This window comes from Centrocercus urophasianus, unplaced genomic scaffold (genome assembly GCF_019232065.1).
Source record: "Centrocercus urophasianus isolate 14NV4802_14NV808 unplaced genomic scaffold, USGS_Curo_1.0 seq_17, whole genome shotgun sequence".
NCBI lineage: Eukaryota > Metazoa > Chordata > Aves > Galliformes > Phasianidae > Centrocercus > Centrocercus urophasianus.
This window is the reverse complement of record NW_024884722.1, coordinates 29,947,035-29,957,220: the sequence shown is the minus strand read 5'-3', so window position 1 is coordinate 29,957,220 and position 10,186 is coordinate 29,947,035. Positions and strand designations below refer to the sequence as shown.

At 42.0% G+C, this 10,186-nt stretch overlaps 1 long non-coding RNA gene across 4 annotated transcripts; it reads left to right on the top strand.

Moving 5' to 3' along the window:
• The first annotated feature begins 1,812 nt into the window (after window positions 1-1,812).
• On the top strand, window positions 1,813-9,954 carry LOC122160286. 4 transcript variants are annotated; one of them, XR_006168773.1, is made up of 5 exons: window positions 1,813-1,891; window positions 4,532-4,721; window positions 4,960-5,017; window positions 5,958-6,043; window positions 6,193-9,954. It is a non-coding gene; the product is annotated as an uncharacterized LOC122160286 (long non-coding RNA). The 4 variants fall into 4 exon arrangements; XR_006168775.1 differs by having other exon boundaries at window positions 5,961-9,954; XR_006168772.1 differs by having other exon boundaries at window positions 5,958-9,954.
• The last annotated feature ends 232 nt before the right edge of the window (window positions 9,955-10,186 follow it).

Genomic DNA, 10,186 nt, shown 5'->3' with positions numbered 1-10,186 from the left:
AAAGCAGGGGCATACTGAGGAGAACCACAGACGAGTTGTCCTAAAACTGTGTTTGTTGCTATGCCTATTGCTGAGGATACACCTCCTTATATATCATGGACAGCCTAAAGAATACAGAGATCTCCTGGCTGTGCCACCATCTCAGAAAATCCTACTGTCAGGTCTGCTCAAAAGAGAGCGTAGAGTTTATCCAGTCAGTGTATCATGGCACTTTGAGCCATACAGTAGTCTTGATGCTGGTGATACTTCCAGACACATATCATTCCCAAAGCTGCAAACTCATCAGTTTGAGGTGCAACTCTAAGCAGAGGCACACTACTGAACAGGGATCAATTTTCACCCTGATACATGTTTTAATTAAAATTTGCTTCATACAGAGCATGAGAAATGGTACCTACTTATGAAATTATCCAATTTTAGACTATAGGCAATGTTAGCACCCTGTTTGCCTCATTCTTCACTTGAATTGGCATAATGCAGATCTTTCTGTCAAAAACTGTGACACAAATGTGTGACAGTAGGCAAAAGCTCAGTTCATAGGCTGTTACATTTCAGCAGGGCTGAGTAACATTTGCATGCTTTGCAGATGTTCAGAATGTATGGAGGATAGAATTATTCTGAGAGTTACACGTAGATCTTGAAATACTATCAGGTGCTCAAAGAAGTGAGCATCTAGCATGAAACGAAAGTCAATAACTGTTACTTATGGCCAGCCTTGAGCTCATAGCTTAGGCAAGTATGATATTATAATGATCTAAGCACCGACAAGTCTTTTAAGTGCGAGATTTGCTATTAGATCTAATTTCACAGAGAGAAGTGCAATAAAAGAGTTCAGCATTGTTTTTATTTTCTACTTGAATTCCATAAACTTGCCTTTTCCTTTGTGGAGTTGTCAGGATTAACAAGTCCTGTGTCACTTTCAAAGGGACTGCGCTATATTTTGCTCCATTGGCAAATTTTATTGCAGCTTCCAGCATGAATCGTAATAAATACAGTTTTGTATTTCCAATTGCTCTATTGGAAACTTGCTCTCATTTAAAAAATTTACTCAAGGGATGAGCGAATGAAAGGAACAAAAACATTCCCTGCTGCCATTTGTGTTTAACTGACAGTTTCTTGAGCGTTTCTTGTTTTCACAGTCCCAAATAATAACACTTCAATTCAGACACCTAAATTGTGCAGCCCACCGCAACTTTTGTGAGCACTTTAAAGCTGACAGCCTTCATCCTTTTCAGTCAATAGGAACAGCCATATAAATAAATGTTTTCCAGACCACATCCATGTATGGCCTTGGACATTTTCCTAACACAGAAAGACAGCAAAGGCTTTGAGAATGGTTAAATCATCATAATCTTCATTGCTATTTTATGCCCTATGTGTTCAACGAAGCAAGTTGCTTTCTGACCCTTGGCTCACATTTGCTGCCTGTCTGAACCTGATGAGGTGGTGCTGAGACTATTCTTCAGCAGCTATGGGAGTCTCAGCACACTGTGGGACACACAGCAATAGTATGAGTTCCAGTGACTGCCAGAGGGCATGCTGGTAGCAAACCAAAGCAATCCTCAGGTCTCAGATTTGTTACTCCTAATCTATAGAGAAGGACAAAGGCTGGGTCCTGGGCAAACAGGCACAGCCTCTTGGCAGGAACAATTTTTCTCGTTGCAAGTCAATATATCTCATGCAAAAGTACCGCCATTCCCTCTACACATTACTGCAGAAAGGCTTTCTGAAATTCAGTTTATTAATACACCACTGCACTTTCATTGCTTTTTGATCTCAACACACAAACCATAACGCCCTATTTCTCCACAGGGCTCTGAGGTCCTCACTGTTGTCACACTCGGTGGAGACAGAGGAAAGCCGAATAGCATTCATTACTGCATCGTGAGCGGTGAGTAGACTTGGCTTATATGAATTCTGAGGGGAAGTCAAATCTAGATGTGACGTGAAATTAGAGAGAGAAGAGCCTAGAGCTTGATAACGCTCTGACAAACTCAGATGGAATAGCATTATATATCTCAAACAACTCCAGGGCCCTGCCTACCAGAAAATAAGATAGGATTCACTGAATTGCAGCACTGTGCTTGGAGTTGTTAACGCAGTCGATTTGTTAGGCATCAGTAGCCCGCTTGTCACTTCAGAAAACTTGAAGGAAGACACATTCAGTGCCACTGAACATCTCTTTAATTCGATTGAGGAAATGAGAAAATGCTTTGGGATACCCAGATGTGGCATTAAAAGGACTATTTTTAATTATTATTTTCATTGGAGTGGGTAAATGGCTGAATCTCTGGTTTCTTGGAAGAAATTGTATTTACTAGAGAAGAGGTCAACCATACTGTAAGAAAGCAGGTATTATCAAAGCAGCAATGCTTTTCATTAACTCTTCTGAGGGTGGCTGTAGCCTCTCTTTCAAGTTTTGTACTTATGCTCTTATCTGAATTGAGGACTCATTAGCTGGTGAAATCAACCATTTACCTCCAAGCCACCTGGTTCTCTCTTACCTCAAAAGAGGACTTGCACCATGACTGGGTACCCAGACTCCCAGGACCCCAGCATTTCATACAGTAACTGTCCAGTTTACTTGCAGAGCTACTCATGAAATTATCCCCAAATTTTGTTTGTTACATCATCTAAAAAGCAAAGACTTGAGTGGCCAGAGAGAAGCAGATTTCAGATTTTGTGTTGATGTGGGATGGGACCCATGCTCAAGTTTCTTCTCCCCTGATGCAAGGGAATAGCTAGAGTAGGGGTTGCAGAAGAGAAAAATAGATGAAAAATGAGAGAAGTTGAAAAGAAAGGTGGAGAATGAGGAATGCAAACAAGGAAGCGGGACAGAAAGAAGCTCAACAGGGGAGAAAACTGTTGAAGGAACGTCAAGGTAGGCAGGTGAACAAGGGGCCATGTCTAAGGAAATGGGGCACATAGAAAAGAGCATGGCCATCAGGTCAAAGGAGGCAATGCTCCCCCTCTACTCTGCCATGGCTAAAGTACCACATGCAGCTCTTGGCTCCCCAGTTATAGACATGTAGAGAGAGTGCAGCAGAGGGCCACAAGGACGAAGAGGGGCCCTCGCACCTCCTGTATGAGGGAAGGCTGAGAGATCTGGGACCATCCAACCTGGAGAAGGGAAGGCTGAAGTGGGTGGGGGTAAATGAGTACATAGAAATCATTTATTCTTTTTAAGCCTTTTCTATCCAGAGTGTGTAAGACTACTTGAGAAAGTACTCTAACCCTCTAAAAATGCAGAAGAGAGGAACACATGTAGCACTACATACCCAGAGTTAACTATTGCCCTATATACAATTTCCCTGCAGTATGCAGACGCTAACATGAGGTATTGTGGGTTGCAACCACTATTGATTTCAGCTCCTTCTCAGTCAGGATGTGCTTTCCAGGCCAACACTTCTTAATAATTGACCCCCTAGATGTGTCAATCTGTTCAATGTCATGTCCAATATACTTTAATGAAGTTGCAGTTACCACAAGTATTAGCAAAATGGGACTCTATCAGATGGTTTAAAAATAAACATTAGAATCGAGTTATAGAGAAATAAAAGCGACTGGGGTTTCAGATGATTGTCCTCTTTTCTAAAAGCCTCAAGTTCCTTCATTTTAAGAGCTTTTCCCTCACCTCCTTTTAATGGTAGATTCTGCAACCAAGAAGAAGCTGCGGACAATCCTACGGGTGAGATTGCATGCAGGGGCGCATAGGGCAGGATGGGCCCCCAGCTGTCAGCCATCCCCTCCTCAAGCAGGGCAAATTCACCAGGTGGAAAGGGATCAAAGCCCTGTAACTGGTTTTCTGTTCAGAAAGTTGGAAGTTATGGCACAGGGATCAAAATCAGCCTGTAGCCCCATCCTGCCTGCGGAGCTGTCTCAACCTCTGTGAAAAAAGCCTGGCTTTTACCCTAGATTCTCCTAAATCCCCTTTCATGCAGGCCAGCCTTGCAAGAAGATGCATGCTTTCTAACTAATTGGATGTTTAAAGCCAGAAGATGCTTCTCCCAAGCCACTCTTCACAGAAAGAGTGACTGTGCTTCTTTAGGATAAATAGTCAAACTTCTCACCTTAGCTGATATTAGCAAGAGCAATGTTCTTGTTGCTCTGAAACTTAATTATGTATACATTTGCAAATAAAAATCAGTTGGTCTTTTTTTTTTGTCTAAACTAGCACTTAAAGATGACAGCATAACAAGAAGGAATACCAAATGTGCAGGCCCGGTTGCTGAGGCTCGAAGGGAACCTTGCCAACACAGGAGAGAGGAAACCAAGGTTGGCCACCTGCACTGTCAGAGCTCTGCCTAGCTGCTCCTAGAAGAGGAAACTCTTGTTGGCCCTTATCTGTGCTTTTACCACACTACAACCAGGCATAGAAATGCTTCAGTTTTCAAAAATTGCCACAGATCTACTGATAGGAGTAGACACACATACAGATAGACATGCTTAACAAAGCATACAGTTAGTTTATCACACTGGTTCAAGATACAGGAAGAACAGCACTTAACTAGACTATCTTGTTTTATTGCAGGAGGCGAAGGTTCCTTTGAAATCAGCAACAGCACCGGAGCCATTTCAGTTATAAAAAGTCCAAATCAGCTCAAGAAAGAAGTGCATGAACTAAGAGTTCATGTATATACTGAGGGCCCCAGCTGTGCTCAGTTTACCCTGCTACCACCCCCTTCCTGGCAGACCCCTCATGGGGAAATCTCCCGCTAATTGTGAGTGTGGTTCCTTATCTTGGTGTGACCAGAGGCATTGCAATCCATGCAGTGATACATATGGGAGTTGAGAAACAATTTGCAGAATCCCCCTAATATATAGTCTAAATTATGCTGCTGCTTGGCTACTGCTGCTAGCTCTAACTGCATCTACTTCAAGACAAGGATCTTTCTTTCCATCCTCAGAAAAAAAGACAACTATTTTTTAAGGAAATTTCATCATATTTTTCCATTGCAGAGCTGTAATGCCAAACCAGAGAACATACTAATTTTTCATATGGGAGACAACAAGCATGGTAAGGAATTTAACTTAGCACTGCCCAAAGTCTGACACGCTTTAAATAATTGAGCAGTAACTCCTCAGAGGGGTGCAGCAACAGATGAGCGCTTTTTTTTTTTTGTTTCTTTGAGCCCTCATAGCACAAACACATCAGTTAGGGATGTGTTTTGTTATAACAGATTTTGTGTTCAGACAGCACAAAAGTCTTAGAATGAAGGAGGTGAGTCGGTCTGCATGTTGGAATTGATTAAAACATATCATCTTTCTGTTAAGGAAAACACTAACTACATTTGCTCATCTGCACAACCTACACCCAGCTTAAGCAAAAACAATCTAGACAGCAAAGGAGAATTCCAAATCGGAGAACAAATCTGTCATCTTGCTCTTTCAAATTTCACCCAGCCTCAATTTGTTGAAGTACAGCTTCTCTATCAGAATTGCAGAACTGCCACCCTTCCAGAACAGCAGCACTCAAACACCTATGGTACTGTTACAGTAGGAAAAATTAGCACAGTAAAAAGGCAATACAGGAGCAGAACAGCAAAAGAATAAACAGGAAAGCAACGCTCACCCACTTCAGGATCTAGGCTCACAGGGAAAAACTCCAGAAGGGAGGGATCTCCAACCACAGAGATCCTTCCCTGGCAGCAGTCAGCCCTTAAATGTCATCTAAGTGAGGTGCAGCCAGGCTCCACCCTTCCTGTCACATAGCTGAATTGCCTTCACCTGTGCTCTCTGGGCTGACCAGGTCCTTTCCCCAGGTGATCAATCAGTGCTTCAGGCTGTGACTCAACAGTTACCATACACACTCCCAGCAAATTTAGTGTACATTTTCACTTTTTATTTTGTCAACACTTCAGGCAAGCAATTATCTTGTCTGTATCAAGTTACCTGTCTTTAGAGAACTGTTTTTACGCAGGGTAAAATACGAAGCTCACAAAGCAACATTTTTCCAGCAGAGCTTGGTTGGGACTGGATTATTACCGCACTTTCTAATCACCATGAAGTCCAGTGCAAAGCAGACCAATATTTCTACGGAAAGGTAATGTTGTGAATGCTTGTACACAAGTCCTGTGTCAGGGTGCTTTGTGCATGCGGAAGACGACCCGAACGCAGAACTAAGGAAGGAGACAGCTGCAGCTAAGAAGGGAATATTCCCTCATCACTGTTCTCCCGCTTTACTTTGTGCAGGCATCAGAAGTCTGCCCAAAAGGTGACATCTCAGCATACGCCTTTGCCACGGTGACTATAAGGGTGGTCAATCTCAACAACTGACATTTCATGGAGAAAGCGGTTCCCAGAACAGATTTGAACCAATCATATAGGAGCATCCCCAGAGGGTGAAATCATAAGAGGATTTAAGATGACAGTCTATAATTCAGACCAGGTACATGCAAACTGCGTGAGTTTTCCTGCCCTGTTTTCCCAAAAATAGAAAGGGACACCAGAGAGACAAATGTCAGGCCTTTGTTTTTTTTTGGAACACACATTGGAACACATGCACTCCTAGAAAGCTTAGGGCAAGCAAAATACTTGCCAGGACCGTTGTCACAGAGAATTTGGACTCTAAGGCACATTTAGTTTGTCATACATCATTTAGTCTGACCATTATGTCAGAGAGAAGAGCGCCGGTCACAAATCTGCAGCCCACCTCTCAAGGACCTCTGAAATTGAAAAGTCTTCATGCATTTCCTTTGTCTGTTGGTTATGTTCAGTTGCTGTCAGCATAAAGTCTGGGAACATATTCCCTTTAGATAACTACTGAAGCCCCAATTGCTTTAGCAACTTTGAGTGCTTTAAGTTTCCGTCCGTACCTTTCATAAGCCCTCTGGAAACAATTCTGTCTGTGCCCTTACATTGTAGTTATGGCAGCGTATTATCCTTCTAGAGATTATGTTGCAACCAGAGTCTGTAATTCATGCTTTGAAATATCATTCCCATTGGAGTCATATTTTTAGGTCATCTTAAAAATTATGCCAGCACCGAACTAACTGATCAAAGGAAAAAAAAAAGACAACTCCATCCATCTCAGTCCAATAACTAGCTGACTTCTGCCACCCACAGACATCATTATGACAGTCACTATAGGCATCCCTAAGCTGAATACCGCAGGAAGGGCATCTGTCCAAAGATGATGGAAAGAGCACTCTTATTCAACCATTCTCAGTATTGTGCTGTTTTGACTGTGCTGTATTCTAAGAAAACCACCACCTTCTTCCACCTCCCTCCAACTGCTCTGCAGCAAGCAGATAAACAACTGCTTTCAAAGCAGCACTGCGTCTATCTCACTATTGTCACTGAAGATGTTTCTACAGAAGAAACTAAACCTCTTTTATTTGGAGACCAAACATATATGTATCACCTAGACTGGCAAAATACTCAGGGCCACAAGTTAGGCTATAAAATAGGCAGAAAATACAGCTAATTGTTCAGATTTCATAAGAAACTTCCTAATACAGGATAAGATACCACTCTATGAGGATTGGGTTGCATCACACTACAATAGGATGGAAACTACCTGATAATAGTAGGATGATAAAGTCTTTAGCTAGAGCAAACAAGGAGAAGCCCAAACGCAGCAGCTGCAGGCATAACAAAGGAAAAGAGCTCTTACCTTTAAAATACTTACATAGTTGGAAGGGACATCCAGCAAGAAAAACCCTTACTCCCTACTGCCAATCCTTAAATGAGGGCTGGGAAGGGGTGGATCCTGGCTCCAGCCACTCAGGTCACTCACTTGCATTGCACGCACCTGGGCTGGCCCCGCCTTCCCACCAGGTGCTCTATCAGTGGTTGAGGCCCTGATTTAGCATTTCCAGTCAGGCTGATACAGTTTCAAGGATCAGAAAGCAATGTTTTTCCCCCTATAAAGACTTACGTCTCTGTAACAGCCATCAAGGTCTCTGGTGGTGCAGGCGAGAAGGAAGCCGCGATCGCGGCCTAAGGTTTGATGGAAATGCCATCTTGCAAGAACATCACACAGAAATTTCTCACCCCGCTCTCTTTAGCCAGCAGACGCCACTAAGGGCCTGGTGTGATCATGCCTTCTGTTGCTCCTCTGTCCCACGGCTATCTGCTTTGCTATGTGCAGCAGGGCTTACTCCGTGCAGATCCGGGCTGGGCGGATAATACTGTCAAAAATCACCGAGCCTTTGAAGGGAGGCTTTGAACTCTGAAGGCCAACCGTCCTGAGCATTCAAAGCATCTTATATATTTAAATTTTATGTGGGGGAAGAATGGAACTCAACACTTATTTGACGGCATAACAATCTGTAGTTTCCTCCATCTGCTTTCTGGAAGTGCAGGCTAAGAATATCCCGACACGTCGGTCTTGCGTAGACCGTTCACAACCCAGCAGTGATTTTCCATCTTTTCAAAGCGTGACAAAGTTAAATTGTTCTATTCTTCAAATGTGGATATATTAAAAGGAGCAGTAAGTGGAAGTGAAAAAACCACATGAATTCTCACTACTTAAGTCAGAGTTCTGGCTTTATCTTGACACATTTATTTGAATAAAATAGCAACCCAAGGAGAAAGCACTCATCATTGACTAATGTCTATGAACAGGTCTTTCCTACAGGGAAACCTTTAGTCAGTTGCTACTTAATATCCAAGATACCAGAACAGTCTGAGTTAGGAATACCAAATGTAAAACTGGAAGCTCGATTTTAAAAAAGTAGGTTATGTGCCATTACTGGACAAGGGGTCTGTTATTTATCTAAATTTCTAAATATAATTGCTCACCTGCATACTCAAAACTCAAACGGTTCCTATAGCCTGGCACCATTAGCAAAATGTAGAAAAAATCAATACAATAGCTTTTCAAATAAGGAAACGCTGATGAAGTGCACTCAGGATTTAAGCTTTTTGTTGTTGTTGTTGAATACCGAAATTAAAATTCAGAGTTCAAATTCTTATATTAAAATAGGAGCACGAGGACGTAAATCCAGGGAGACAGCGGCGAAGCACAGGAACAAAAAATGAGAAAGAACCCTTCAGAATTATTCCTTTATATATAAGTCTCCCTGGTAAGTCAGTCTATGTCGAGAAAGGTGATTAAAGCCCATCTGATACGTACGCCTATCTCTTCCTATTCTCTCATTCGCAACTCCAGCCCCTGTCCAATAAACGTTCCCCGTCAGAACAAGCAAAACTATAGAGTTACATTAAGCAGCAAATTTCAAGTGGAGACAAAGCGGGGAGCTGAGAAGCTCAGTTTAAAGGCCATATTTACTCCCTGTTCATTTTTGTCTCCGTTTTCCTTCCTAACCAGTCACATAATAGAAGTATTTTCTGGAGACATCATTGTCATCTGTTCCTCTCCGCTGTATGTTTCGCATGAGTGTTTTTTGTTGTTTTTTTTTTGTTTTTTTTACAAATGCCTTGGTTTCTGAAAGCGTCCAAAATGCTGTTGCACAGTCACTCTTCCCATATTTTGTAAACCATCTAATTTAAAGAAATAAAGAAACTCCGCTCTATCCTTTGTCGAAGCACGTCCATTACTGTAGGAAGGGCTGTACATCATTTGTTGGAATCGCTCTATTCCAACAAATCAGCAAAATAGCAAACGTAAGGATTCGCTCCATGAGGAGTCATAGACGTGGCTAGAGTCAGCGTGAGATAAAAACAGTCAAATGATAAAGGATGGTACTAAAGAAACAAATGTCAGCGGTTTAAACGCGCTCAATGGTATGGCTGAATCGTATTTGGTATCGAACCGCTCTCAAAGGGAGAACACTTAAAGGCACTTCTCATGCCACAGCGAGGTCTGGTTGATTTGTCACAGCCACAACTTGTCATAAGTTAAAATTGCCTGATCAATGGAAACAGAACAAATTGTCTTATGTTGTTAAAAAGGGATAGGCTGTGTTTAACTTTTCAAAATGAGGATGTCTGAATTTGTTTTATTCCTTTTTTAGAAATAAAAAATGAGACCTGGTTGATATACGGTAATTTATTTTTCCATCAGTTTCTTCCCGAGAAAACACTTGCAGTTTATTTTTTTTTAGATAGATGTGCAGGCAGGCGATCAATCAGAGCTGATGAACACACACACGAAACCCTACAAAGGAGTTCCCCTTCACTTGTAGATTACCTTTGTCTTTCAGAATTAGAAAAATTCATCGTTAACCAGCTTGAAGGTGCTACAGCCAATTCAAAGAGGAATTGCAGTCGGTGATGTTTT